This window comes from Pelodiscus sinensis, chromosome 3, assembly GCF_049634645.1.
Source record: "Pelodiscus sinensis isolate JC-2024 chromosome 3, ASM4963464v1, whole genome shotgun sequence".
Lineage (NCBI taxonomy): Eukaryota > Metazoa > Chordata > Testudines > Trionychidae > Pelodiscus > Pelodiscus sinensis.
Window position 1 is genome coordinate 46,202,646 of NC_134713.1, and position 15,561 is coordinate 46,218,206.

Genomic DNA, 15,561 nt, shown 5'->3' on the forward strand with positions numbered 1-15,561 from the left:
GGCCCTCTTTGAAAAAAGTTTGGACACCCCTGGTTTAGGGTCTAAATCAGCCACAGCCGGACACTTTCAGATTTGTTTCAGAGCTGCAACTTCTTACTTTTTTTTCCCCAATATTTTATTTGCTACTATTTCCTTTTCTACATTCCTTTTGAAAACAGGTTTTAAAAAAATCGATCCATTGCTCTTTTAGAAGTGAGTGGGGAAGATTTAAATTATATTTTAAAAACTGAAGGAAAATGATAGAATGAGAACTCTGTGCAGGATATTAACAGAAATCTAGTATGAGCATAAATCTTGTTAGCTGTTCTTGCTCAGACCAGCAAACAGTATTTAACCATAGTAGCAGAACTTGAAAGTGAAAAACAATATCCAATTAATGGAGATAACTCTACTGTAGAACAGAAATATGAGAAGTACAAATAACAGAAAATGAAACTGCAGGGATGGCTGGAGGTTTATGAAAGTAAAATGAGGAAAACTCACATCAAAACTTAATATTTGGAAAAAACCAAAACATACTCTCAAATGAAAAATCTGCTTACTACTGGGAAAAAATGAAGGGGGGAAATAATCTATCATGGTGCTGGTTAGATAGATGATTGTTTGCATCAACAAAATAAAATAAAAGTCTAATTAAATCTACTGCTGTTGAGGTGAATAGGAAAATGGCTCCACTTTTGTTTAAAATTGAGGAAATCACAAAAAAATAGTGATCCTTATAATTGACATGAACATTTTTTTAAAAAATAATGAAAAATGGATTTATATATAAAAAGATCTTTTTGGTATTTCAATCTGCTCATTTAAAACTCACGGGGAAAAACAGATATTTCTGTAACAAATTAATTAAGTTGTTTATATTTCAGGTAATCTTCAATTATAATCCTAGTTTTTATATACCTAATTTTGCCAAATCTAAAATATTCTGGCTGAAATTTCACTTGTGTAGCATCCTTTTCTAAAATGAAGATCTACAAATGACACTGGCATATGAGAGTTATGTATGACCAATGGATGAATGTAGTAATTCACAGCAAAAGTAGATGCCCATCTTACTCTCTAATTGGATTCACTTAAATCTGTGTTAAAAATCTTGTGTTAGGAAGCTAATAAGACATAGAAAACAAAAACAATTAACATGTATTGCCTCAGAACAGAATCTAAACAGAAAGGGTCTAACCCCTCCTACAAACTTACCCATCAGACAGTGAAATTTCCATGGTGGACATAATGGTGTCACATAATAAACTTCATAAATCTATGTTAAATGCTCTCTGCTCAGCCCAGTATGATGAACAGGGAGGGAAAGGGGAAGAAAGGCAACTTTTGATTCCACACCTGGGATCAGCCAGTTGCTAAGGTTCCCCAAACCCTTTCTTAACACAAGGGGAATCCCATCCTGTAACCAACTTACAGACATTTTAGACTTTGGAATATTTGGGTTACACTGGCCCTTACCATCTCCCCCAAAATAAAACAAAACAAAACAAAGCAAAACAAAACAAAACATTTATTCAGGCTTTGCACAGGAATCAGGTTTTGGAAAAATGACCCAACTCCAGATGAGCATGCAACATAAATAAGTAAAAACAAGTTTATTTATATGTACTAAAAATATCTATGTAAATGAATCCCTCTCCCCATCCCACTTGAATGTGCTAACTTCTGGAGCTCTAGACTGAGGCTATTACAAGCTCTAGCCAGAAGACTATAATTATGCATGTTGCCAAACCCTTTTGACACCATTTTCCAGCATTCTTAGAATAAGGAGTCAGAAATGGAAGGAACTATGCAGCTGGAGCGTATAGGAAGGTTTCTGTATGATCTGGACAAACAGTTCACTGGACCAATGACAGACAAGACTGTGCAGACCCCAGGCAACAGCCTGTCTTTACAGAGATAGTGTTTAGTTTCAGTTTTGGTTTGGAAGTTTGGTGAGGAACAATGCTGCTCCATCCCTAGAGGTTTTCAAGTCCCAGATTTACAAAGCCCTGGCTGAGATGATTTAGTTATTTTGTTTCAAAGGTGATTATAACTATTTTAGAACCAATGTGCGGGATTAACATTAATTAACTGCTATCCAATGGGAGTCTTCCATAAAAGGAAGGATCCTTTTATAATTGACATTTCAGAAGAATGTGAATTGGCCTAGTTTACATTTTAGATTTAAGATGTCTGCCATACACTCTGAGCTTGATTTTAGAAAAGATATGTGGACATATACATATTCAGGTTGATACATCACAAAACAGGAATCTTTCAAAGAGATATGAACTTGTTTTATAAAAGACTCTAAATGGTTTATGATTATATGTCACCTTTGAAACAATCTAACATTATACCAGATTTGAATATAATGGTGTAATAAAATATATTATAACACAATGTATATTTCATTGTCCTCCCATAGTGGAATCATGGTTTGAATTGACCTTGAGAATACTGCATGAAATATTAAAAGGAATCTTATGTCATGTAGTTTATTCCATTATTGCCCCTCTCCCCTTTTATAAATTTCAATGGCTAATGAAGACACTGAATGAAAGTTTTAATTCTAAACTAACAATGATTGCATAGCCAAAATATCCTTAGGTATTGATAATCTCCTATCTTGGTGAGAGCCTAACCCAGGTCCACCTAGGTATTTAGACTCCTAAATGAAGTTAAACTGAATGAGAAAAATGTGTAATCTACAGGGTTTCTCCAAAAGCATAAACTGCTGCTGTTTGAAAATGCAGCTGCCAAATGTTTGGATTGGATGACTGAGAACACATCAGACCTGTCCTCCATTCTCTGTATTGGCCCCCAGTCAGTGTTCAGTTGAAAGCCTTAGTCTTAATCTTCAAAGCTGGGAAGGCTGTACCCCATTCTGGCACTTTAAATACAGAAAGTGGAGGCCTGCAAGAGACTTTAAAATACCCTCCCACTATAGGCTTCACCTTAAAAACTCCCCAAGGTCACGGATTCCCTGACCTTGGGTAGTATGATGCCACCACCCAAATGCAAACACCCCTTTGACAACCCAGGAAGATGCACTTGGAAATGTCTTCCTGGGTCTTCCCAAGCTCTTTAACCATCTCTCAGGAGAGAGCTTCAAAAAACAACCTGTAATTTCTTAATATTGGACCTTTCATTCTCAGACCCGTGCACACAGAATCTCCTGCTTTCTCAGGCACAGGAATCCAATCATAGTCTTAAAAAGGTGATTTTATTGACAAAACAAAGAAGACATTAAAGCATACATGGTTGCCAGGTGTTACAGAGCAACAGAAAAAAAGGCAGATTAAAAACACAGAGAATTGTTTCCCTGGGATTCAGTGTCAAGTTAAAAGTTACAGTGTCAAGAAAAGGGTTTGATTAAAGGTTTGATTTCAGTTAATGAGTTGCTGACACAGGTTTCAAAGTTGTGGAAGAATAACATGAGAGCTGGAGACAAAATATTGGTCAAAGTGAGTCAGTGTGAACTTCCAGTAATTAAGGACATGTCTACACAGCAGGGCTGAAGCCGAAATAAGCTATGCAACTTGAGCTACGTCAATTGCGTAGCTTAAGTCAAAATATCTTATTTTGTCTTTTGGAGCTGTCTACACAGCAGGAAGCCCAAGTTAGAGCACTCTTCTTATGTCTTCCTTTACTCCTCATAAAATGAGAGGTACAGGGGAGTAAGAAGACCTCCATCTTGACATCATTTGGATATGTCAAAATAACTGCTTGTTGCGTATCACAAAAGTAGATCACCTGAGTGGTGAGACAGATGAGATTACTTAAGGGAACTGTCTGTGATTCCATGTTGAGACTGTTCTAGCTGCTGAGGAGTTTATACTTGACAATTTGTTGGTGAAATCTAAATATAGAACTCAGCCAATTTGTGATTCTGGGCCCCTGTTCTTAACAGCCTGCCCCGAGGCTGGTACTCGCACTCTTGAGTTAATGCGGGCAGCATGACAAGCCCTATTGAAGCTTTCACTTTAATGTATCACCTTAAAAGAAAGTAATATATAGTGTACATGATTCCATTGTGTCTCAGAGATATTGATTGAAAATATATATATAATACAATCTTTCAGAAGAGGACACATACCATTTCCATAAATAATAATGAGAATAGTCTCTCTAACTTCCCATTATTGATGCTCAAAATATTTCCCACAGTGTGTGTGTATGTGTACACACTGTTCTTTTAAAATACTGATTTATTTTCCTTTTGTCCACTGAGCAAAGCTCTGAGATAGATATTATTTTTGCAGTTTGGATTTGCAAATATTTTTTTAATTGCCACCTTTTGTGCTGATATACACCAATACCAGCAACTCAGAAGTCAAAGTGAAACACAACTACTGTCTTTTCAATTTCTTTTTTCATGTCATTTAAATATCCATCAAGCAATGATTCATAAGAATTAAAATACCAAAGTGACAGCTTAATTCCTTAGAGTGAGTATAACTCAAATGATATAATAAAAGTGTTGACATCAAAGTGAATTCCAAACAAACCTCAAGTGAAAATCAAATAATTTAAAATTGAAAGACATCTTAAAACCATGAAAGCTCAAGATAAAAGCACTACAAATGCAAAAACTTATGCATGTTTACAGTAAAGTTCTAAGAATCACAATGTTCCAGGGATAATAATACAGAAATGCGTCCTCTCGTCAGGGATGCATATCAGAAGTGAGCAAGTGCATACATATTTATAGCGACCAATCTTTCTGCACATATCCCAACCCAATTCATCTCTGGAGTAAGTAAACTTTTAGTTAGATTGCAATATTTCTTGAGCCCCACCCCCTTTGTTATTCAATAGTTTGTTTATTCAAATAAGTTTTCTTTAATCTTATACATAAAAATTTCACAAGTCAGGAAGGATGATGTGGAAATTCTTCTCCCCTTTAAGCCCTTCCTATGGGTTTTCCATGATAAGGAAGTGGGATAAGCACTTGAAAGGTGCTGATCACCAGCAATTTCCATTCTGCTCAAGGGGAGATGTAGACGATTAGCAGCTCTTGGGATTTGAGATCTTAATAGCAAATACCAATACCAAGTGTTGTGGAAGAAGACCAATATTATTAGTATAACAAATCCTGAGATAGTATTACATATAACTCTGTTACACTTTGTCATGATCTGGGGTTTCAAAGGGGCAGCGCAGTAGGATCCTGGGATCAGCTGGAGTCCCCAGCTGACCGCGGGCTCTAGGCAGCAATGCCCCTTTGAAAAACTGCCACATTTGAAAGGGGCAGCACCTAGGGTCAGCTGTGAGGAACTGCCACTTTGAAGCACTGGCCTGGCTTTTCCAAGGGGCAGCGCTGCACAGAGCCAGGGTCAGCTGAGGACTCCAGCTGATCCCGGGCTCCTGCAGTGCTGCCCCTTGGAAATGCCACACAGCGTTTCAAAGGGGCAGCCCAAAACAGAACTCAGGATAAGCTGGAGACTCCAGTTGATCCCAGGCTCCCACAGTGCTGCTGCTGCCCCTTTGACACTATAGGGTGGTCTTTCAAAGGGGCAGCGCTGCACCGATTCGGGGTTAACTATGGACTCCCGGGCTTCTGCAGCGCTGCCCCTTTGAAATGCTGCCTCAGCGTTTCAAAAGAGCAGCCATGTGATTAATCACGATTAATTTTTTTAATCATGATTATGTTTTTTTAATCACTTGAGAGCCTTAATATTTATATTTCTCCACCCATGAGGTCTGATTGACTCAACCCTCAAATGGTGAATGTAGGAATTGCAACACTCCTTTGCTTACAATGGAACTTACTTATACAGCTTGACCAAGTAGCTATTGAGCATGTCTAGTAATTGCCCCCACCTTACCCTGGGTGTTTCTGGGCTCTGCTAACTGAACTGCTCCATTCTGACAAATTAATGGGCTAAAGTATCACCCCTGCTCTACAAGACTGCAACTTACAAACAGCACATAAAAGTCACACCTTCAGTATTTGTGTGTAACTGCAGTCTACCAGCTATACCTTGACTCTCACCAGCCTTGGACATATCGCCAGGAGACCATGTATTTCCTGAAATTAGCCCTCTTCTGGAAAGTACAAATTATTCAGTAACTTATTCCTTGAAGGGAATAATATGCCAGTTTATTGCCTTAAATCAGGGCAGGGAAACTTTTTTGAGTCAGGGGCCTCTGACTCACAGAAAAATTAGTTGGGAGCCTCACACAAGTGAGAAGCAAAAAGAAAAAAAAATGTTTTCAAAAAAACCCTCACTGATGTGGCCCCCAATTGAGACTGGGAGACACTCTCCTCATACACCAGAGCTTAAAGGGACCCAGGTTACTAGATTTGTGTGTTCTAGCCCCGGGGTGGGTGACAGGAGGACTGGATAATCAACATGGACTCCCTTAAGCCTCAGGGGCTGGATCTAGACAAGCCAGTAGCCACATCCGTGTCTTAAATAGTTACCAGATATTTCAATTTAAACACATTGAGTCAGATAAAAGAGTAAAACAAGTTTATTAACTACAAAGAGGGAAATTTCAAGTGAACATAAGTAATAAGTCATAAGAGTCAGAAATCATAAATCAAAAATTAAAGATTAAAAATGTACTAGTATAGACTTAAGAAATTATCTTAACTGCAAAACAAACTGTCCCCACATGCTCCATCAAACTACTGACCAAACTTTCATGTCAATCTCTGCAGAAGAGTTCAATGGCTGTTTTCTTTTATCTTCTCAGCACAGAAAATGAGGTGGGCAAGGAAGGGGTGAGGTTGTTCCTGGGGGAGTTTGCTTTTTTTTATCTATTTGAACTTTCTTTGGTTTCCCTTCCTGCTTGAAGACCCTGTTTACTGTTAAATACAAATTAAGGCAAGTATGTATTGCTCTGCTTAGGACAGACCTGTTTGCCAGCACCTGTATGGATAGAGCTGTGGGGTTTGGAACACCTGTTAATAGATTCATGCACAGGACTGGTAACATGACATCCAATGTTGCCATACATATTTAATCAGGACAGTACTGATCAGCAAATTATGAGTTTTCATATGATACTTCACAAGTCATAACTTTTATAAAAGCAATGAGGAGTCCTGTGGCACCTTATAGACTAACAGATTTATTGGAGCATAAGCTTTTGTGGGCAAAGACCCACTTCGTCAGATGTATATAGTGGAAATTCCAGGAACAGATATAAATATACAGGCATAAGAAAAGAATACCAATCAAGAGTAAGGCTGAGATAACAAGGTCAATTCAGTCAGGGAGGATGAGGCCCACTTCTAGCAGCTGATATGGAGGTGTGAACACCATCTGCAAATTTGACACCATCATTTTAGGATTAAACAAGGACTGTGAATGGTTAGCCAAAGACAAAAGCAGTTTCTCCTCTCTTGGGGTATGTCTAGACTGCACCCCTCTGCCTGCAGAGGGATGCAGATAAGGCTGGGAGAAATTGCTAATGAAGCAGGGATTTAAATATCCTGTGCTTCATTAGCATAAAAATGGCCACCGCTTTTTTCTGGCACGGAGCTTTGTTGGAGAAAAATAGCAGTCTAGAGTCTGATCTATCCCTAAAGAAAGCCTTTTCCGATAGATCCCTTATGCCTCGTAAAACGAGGTTTACAGGATCTATTGGAAAAGGCTTTCTTTAGCGATAGATCAGCCTCTAGACTGCCGCTTTTCTCCAACAAAGCTCCGTGCCAGAAAAAAGTAGTGGTCATTTTTATGCTAATGAAGCATGGGATATTTAAATGCCCGCTTCATTAGCAATGTCACCCAGCCTAATCTGCATCCCTCTGCCGGCAGAGGGGTGCAGTCTAGACATACCCTTGGTGTTCACACCTCCACATCAGCTGCTAGAAGTGGGCCTCATCCTCCCTGATTGAATTGACCTCATTATCTCCAGCCTTACTCTTGATTGGTACTCTTTTCTTATGCCTGTACATTTATACCTGACCCTGGAATTTCCACTACATGCATCTGACCAAGTGGGTCTTTGCCCACGAAAGCTTCTGCTCTGTTAGTCTATAAAGTGCCACAGGACTCCTCATCGCTTTTGCAGATCCACACTATCACGACTACCCCTCTGATACTTAACTTTTACAAAGGTTGTTACAGTAGCATGTAGGGTGCAAATACAGGGGCATATGCTCCATCAGATCTGTCTTACTCTGTCCTGCACTCTTCATGTGCAGAGGTAAAGGGCATTCCATACAAGAATCCATGCCTTTCCTCCTTCCTTCTTCTCCTTTCTTTGGACAAAGATAAATCAAATGCTGCATTATAAATCAGGTGGATTATAAGAGATTTGTGGATTACAATAAATGTGGATTTATTGTAGATTACAATAAACATGTGGATTACATAAAACATGTGGATTACATAAAACATGTGGATTATAATAAACTTGTGAAGTTTAGCTTATTTAAGCTTTATATTGCAGAGCCTGCAGCGCATAAAACTGCTAGGATTTTTAGTGGTGACACAATTACATTCTTAAATTAATATTTACATCCCTATCCTGCTCCCAAGCTCCTGGCCAGTTCCCCATCCCCAACCCGCTCCTGCATCTTACCTCCTTGCCAGAAAATGCACCTCCATCCCCTACTGCAACCATTTTGTCATCATAAGTGGTTGGATGGTGGTCTGCGGAAAAGTCTGCATTGAGTGGAGTAGTCCACAGACCAAAAAGCTTGAGAACCGCCATTCTAAAGGATTAGCACAGTGTGCTCTTTTGGGTGAGATCTGAGGTATATATTGACCTCGGAATGTGACTAGTCCTTTAGGATCAGGAGAACCTTTCTGCAGGGGCGGATATAGGGCAGGGCGAACGGGGCGGCTGCACCGGGCCCCGCGCTTAAAAAAGCCCCGCGCATGCGCCGTGGTGCCACCACGCATGCGCATGGCGTCATGGTGCATGCGCCATGGCAAAGGGGGGGCCCTGCAGAGTTACGCTGCCTGGGCCCCCGCAAAACAGTCATCTGCCCTGCCTTTCTGGCTTTCATAACCTTTCATGTATGAAAGGAGGGGTACTGGTTATGGCACTGGAGAACCTGCAGTCTCTAAAGAGATTGCTTGTATGTCTTCTTGCTGGCCAGTGTGGCCAAGAGAAGTGCTCTTTGTGACTGGTTTGGTGTGCCTTATAGTGGAGGACCCCCAGTCTTGAGCTGTAAGTAGTCCTGTTTATAACAATTTGCCCTGATTTGAACTTCTCAGTAGTACCCCAGAAACCTGTTATATTACAGAGGGTACAACAGCTGTTATCACCACTAAGCAGGCGGAATCAGCAGCAAATGACAGAGAGGAATGGAAAAGATTAATTTCTGCCCTGAGCACCAACATTGGCTTAGGAATGATATACTATAAAACATATGCCATCCTTGTACATGAAGTGAGGCACAAAATATTTAAAGTATTGGTAGTTTAATATATTCATTTATTTAGCTTTATTAAAAAATCATAACCCTCAGTCTCTGAGCACATGTACAAAATATTAATAGATGATTCATGATTGTAATGAAGTAATATGCTACACAGCTCAGAGCCATAGAAAGCTACTTTGTTAGAGGGGAAATACTGCAAGTTGGAAGCCCCAGGATTCTCCAGAGGTTGTGTTTTGTATTGTTTTATTTTGTTTTTGTTTCCTCTGATCTAACTGCTAACAGTAAATCTGTGGAAAATACCTTTTTTGCATACACACAAGGTAGGTATTAATAAATCTCTCCCCCCTTCATCTCCTACATTTCCTACTTGGCATGCCTAACAGGAGAGCAGTGTCTACTCTAAAATATCTTGTTATTAGGATGGAGCTTTATGGTCCATTAGGTTAGTTCAATGAAAAACGCAGATTTATTTGGAGAGGCTTCAATCAGAAAATTTGAAAAGCAGTTTACCATCTCATGCCTTTAAAAAAAATAATCTGACCTGATGAGACAAATCAAGACCACAGTGATGATTTAATGGAGCAATCAGCAACATGTCAAATCTGATTGATGTGTCCCTTCAGAAACCTGACAGGTGATTTGATCCCCCTTGGCGCAGACAAATCTTCCCCTGAAGACCCTATCACTAACACAAGCTGTGGAAAGATTTTTCTAGTCAACTGTCTTTTATTTTGTCCTTGAATTGAGGTGATCTTTTTTTGTTCAACCCTTTTGCTTTGATTTGAATAGTAGTGTCCTAACCTAAAGATGTTATTTATGACACAACATAGCACTTACCTTTCAAAATGTCAAATGTTTAGTCAGGTGGTAAAAAGCTATTTTACTGTTAAGGTTAAGCAAGTAATAATGTAATTTGCACAAAACACCAGTTTTAATATCCAAAAATGTGTTTTTAAAACAATGAAATTTACAGTTATTACAGAATCAAGGAACACATAGTTATCTTGTATTCTGGGCTTTTAGCTGAGCTGATATGGAATGACTGCAGAGAAAGGCAGAGTGCAAATAACAAGCACAAATCAATTGGGTGCTCATTTTAATTCTAAAGGGATACAAATCATTCCACTCTCAGTGATCATTTGGTTGTACAAAACGTGTATTGTGAAAGCTTTATTGAAAAGTGTCATAAAAATTATATTTTTAGCTTATGTCAATATAAACTACATGAGTTTCTTTGTTGCCTCTGAATCTGTTTAATTTGAAAGCTCCCTTGTCCTCTCTGCTTTCACAGTTCATTTACAGCCTTCTCTATAGAAGTCATTTTCATGCTTAAGAATATATCCTATTTTGATGTACCAGGCTGCAGATGCACAACTCTTGTAAGCACTTATAGAAATTGCCCGGTTGAAGCCAAGAACATTGTAAAATATTATAAATAATTTACAGGATATGTTAATATATATTATACAATGTTTACATAATACTGGGTAGATCATATATACATATAAAAATAAACACTGCATTAATGGGCATGCTCCTTTGAACCAAACTATTGGCATAGATGCTTCCCTGTGTCAGGGCTGTTTTGCTTCTGGCCACTAATATGAATCCCTAGAACTGGCCTCAGTGGGAAAGCTCATCTCTGTGTAGAGGGATCCTCACTACAGAAATTCTTCTTCCTGTGATTGCAGCTGCTGCAGTAGAAAAGGGGACCTGACTCCAGCAATGTCTAACTGATCTAACAGTTGTTTCAGGGGGTAGCCGAGTTAGTCTGTTAGGTTATGTCTATACTTGCAGCCTATTTCGGAATAGGGCTGCAAATGTAGGCATTCGGAATTACAAATCAAGCCCGGGATTTAAATATCCCACACTTGATTTGCATCTTCCCAGCCAGGCGCCATTTTTTTTTTTAATTTACAAGCCTGGAATAATTGCCCGCATCTACACGCAGCAGTGAAACGGGCTTTTGAAATAAAGCCCTATTTCGAACTACCTATTATTCCTCCTGCAATGAGGTTTAACAGGTAGTTCGAAACAGGGCTTTATTTCAAACGCCCATTTCACTGCTGTGTGTAGACGCGGGCAGTTATTCCAGGCATGTAAATTTCAAATATGGCACCCAGCCGGGAAGATGCAAATCAAGCACGGGATATTTAAATCCCAGGCTTGATTTGCAATTCCGAATGCCTACATTTTCAGCCCTATTCTGAAATAGGCTGCAAAAGTAGACATACCCTTACAGAAAAAACAACAAATAGTCTGGCAGCACTTTATAGACTAACGAAACATGTAGATGATATCATGAGCTTTTGTGGGCACAGACCACTTCTTCAGATGACCGGAGTTAAGAGTTGGGGATATGAAAACTCAAAATAAATAGGAGAGGGGAGAGAAAGAAAAAGGGAAGGGGGTGGGAGATGGAGCATCATTAAGTATCTGGAGAATGGGTACTTAAACCTAAGCAGATAAAAATCAAAGTCAATAGATAGATACCTAAAACAGGAAGCAGTTGTCATTGCAATTAGCAATGAACATTGCTGAGAACAGCCAGGAAGGACAACTTGGGACTAGCTGGGCATCCATATGACCCAGGATCAGAAGACTTCAAAGATGGATTAAAGCCAGATTTGCTTCTGAGAGTTTTTGACCTGTATGCTCTTTAGATGCACCAGTGATCACTCATTGTCTATATTATTATGTGCACAAAAGCCAGATGCAATAGGAGGGGTAGTGAGATCCTGTGTACATACATTTCATATATTAATTTCTGTTCCACATAACGTTTGCAAGACAGTAATTTCCATTAGAAAGCCATGTGCTTATAGAGAGAATTGGAAAGAAAAAGCTAAAACACATTTCCCCCTCAAAGATAGGTATACATTATGTTTATTTTTCATTGTGCAGTATAAGAAAGTCTGTTTAACCTCTGAGAAGTTGAACAAGGTAATCATTTGTAATGCATTAGCAGTAATATGAAATTTCATATAAAGTATGCGTGATCTGAATCATGAGCCTGGTAAGGTCATATCTTTTTAATGATGTCAATTTGCAATTAAAATCAACACAAGGGGGTTATTTGTGGAGGAGGGGAGCTAATCTTTAAATGTGCCAGTCGCAGAACTTGCATCCAATCCCAGTCTGACTGCTTTATTAAAATGTGTTTGGTGTGCTTCCCTGACAAAAATCAATTTTAACACCTCTCTGCAAACAATTTCTTTCCTGTAATGATCATTTTCATTTTTAATTATAAACATAATTTATCAGTGTAACAAGATACAAATGAAAATTAGAAGTTTGGAAATTGGAATTATGGTTTGCTTTTAAAATGTACATATATTGGATAATTGAAAAGTGTTATTAATTGAATAATAATGGATTTTAAAATATTATTTTACTTTATTGTTATTAAAAATGTTGATAAGTTACACATCATCATAATATCTGAACACACTTTACAGGCTTAAAATGGATATTAAATATTCTACATCAGAAGAGCAAAACACCATGAGCCCTTGCTGTCCATATGTTTCAGAAAGACAATGAATATGGAGCTGGTTAGTCAGCTAGAAACCTACTTACTTCAACTGGGCCAGCTTTTCACAGCTAAAATGTAATGTAATCATCTAGAAAAGGTCACAGCAAAGAAAAACAGCTTCAACCTTTTTCTTCTGTAGGGCTACAATCTGGAAATGTTGAGAGCTCTCATGGATAACAGTGAGTGTTGGGGTTCGCCATTTGATAAGAGAATATGTTTAATCACACTGATCCTGACTCAAGCACTTACACTATCTTTAATAGACTTTGTATTAGGTTTGAGCTACTGGTCATTGAAGTCAATGGAAGTCTTTTTATTACTTCAGTGAGCATTGGAGTGAGGTCTTATGGCATGTCTATGCTAAAAGGAAAGGTTGACTTAGATATGCATTAATTATGTAGCTGGAGTCGACATATCTTAAATCACCATCCACACAACAGGAGATCAATGGGAGCAAGCACTCCTGTCAGCTTCTCTTACTCCTTGTGAGGAGGCGTACCAGCACCGACCAGGATGCACTTTCAATTTGCATTAGCAGGTCTTCAATAGACCCATTAAATTGAACCCTGGAAGATCAACTGTAGCAGCGTTGATCTTCCCTGTAGTGTGGACATGCTTTAGTGATTGTACTTTAAGGTCTCAGTTCTCAAAGGGTATGTCTACACTACCCCGCTAGTTAGAACTAGCGGGGTAATGTATGCATACCGAACTTGCTAATGAAGCCCGGGATTTGAATTTCCCGGGCTTCATTAGCATAAAGCCGGCGCCGCCATTTTTAAAAGCCGGCTAGTGCGAACCCTGTGCCGCGCGGCTACACGCAGCACGGGCTAGATAGTTCGAACGAGGAACGTGGAACGAGGAGTACAGATAGTTCGGAATGGCTACGTAGTTCAAACTATCTAGCCCGTGCCGCGTTTAGCCGCGCGGCACGGGGTTCGCACTAGCCGGCTTTTAAAAATGGCGGCGCCGGCTTTATTCTAATGAAGCCCGGGAAATTCAAATCCCGGGCTTCATTAGCAAGTTTGGTATGCATACATTACCCCGCTAGTTCGAACTAGCGGGGTAGTGTAGACATACCCAAAGTGACTAATGGTTTTGGATGCTTTAATATTTAGTGTCTACTTTTCACCTACTGATTCACAGAAAGTGCTGAGGAATCGTGGCCAAAGATCAGTAGGCTAAAAACTATTGACAATCAAACCTCAGAAGCTTGAAAAAATTGGATTAGCTTAGGACCTGAAAGTCTGGATACTTATCTGAACTGTATTCAAATCTTTATGGCCACCAAATCATCCCTGCTTTAATTTGACCAACATCTGCGGAATTAAAGCAGAGATGATTTAGTTCCCTTAATCTGCTAAATTGTGATGGAAATTTAGCATCATTACTTCTTGTTTCTATGTGGTCTAAACATTTTGCAAGAATAGCATCTTGTGATACTTCAGCTCTTTTACTTCCATTCTGAACAAGAATAAGGACTTAAAAGACATTTTTTTCTCAATATTTGTGTATTTGCGAAATACAAAAAGCTGGTCTAGTATCAAAAGGTGGACTATCAAAAATTTCTATGAAAATTAAGGAATTTAAGATGATCCCCAGGGATCAGTCAAGCTCTGATCTTGAATGGAGTCTCACTGGCACTGAAATATAAATGGTACATCATTATAATAACAACATTAATTTATGTAGATGGGACCGGATCCCTTGGACAATCATTAAATATTGTTTTATTTTATAACAAGGAATAACATTAATATATATCGCTATGGAAAGCTGTCTGCTTAGAAAACTTCACACATTTCTTAGGCAACTTTATTTTGGATTTTGTGGCAAGCCAACATAGAATGAATATCTCATGATAATATAGTATGTCTGCTTCAGTCCCTCACTGCCAAAACAGTAATCTTCATTTACTAGTATTATATCAGACAAAATAATTTCAATTTGGATCGAATATGTATAGAAACGGCTGACATTTTCTGGACTAATATAGAAAATATACTAACCCCCCTCCCCACCCCCAAGTATGTTAAACTAGTACAAAAGGGCAAACCTTAAGAGACAGTTATCATTTAATTTTTGCAAACTAATTCAATTCTCATCTGTGTTAGTGATGTCATTTTTGCCTTTGCTACTGGCAGAAAAAAAGGAGGACTGTATTGTCAATTCTCTACACAAGGTATCTGGTCTTAACACAGTGTTAATGTATGTCACACAGAGTAAAGTTGTGAGGCTTCACGTTTGTGAAGCACTTTGAGATCATTTTATGAAAGACACCATAGCAAAGGAAAGTAGTTTTGAGTAACATTTTTTAGAAGGGATATTGTGCAAATTCAATAAATATTATATCAGCCTCACTAAAGCATGGTTACTACTGACAGTTGGGCAGGAAATTAATCACAGAACACTTGTTAATTAGAAAATGAATATAAAAATGAAAGAAAATGAATACGTTTGTAGGTAGGAGCAAATACTTGTCCTGATATTATCAGAGCCCCCTCCCTTATTCTATTTTAATTTTTATGCATTTTAATTAACATTTTACATTGTATTACTTTCAAATGTAATAAATACATGTATTATATATAATTTTGACATAAATATTTTGTATAAATATTTGTTTAATATAGCTTTGAGTCAAAATAGATATTTCCCCACCTGAAATTGTGTATACAAAAATAGGGAGATACCCTCC

At 38.5% G+C, this 15,561-nt stretch overlaps 1 protein-coding gene across 4 annotated transcripts in view; it reads left to right on the plus strand.

Annotated features, from left to right (window-relative positions):
• The window catches only part of LOC102461237 (isoaspartyl peptidase/L-asparaginase-like), a 258,474-nt gene that overhangs the window by 185,487 nt on the left and 57,426 nt on the right, over positions 1-15,561 (plus strand). The window lies entirely within an intron of this gene.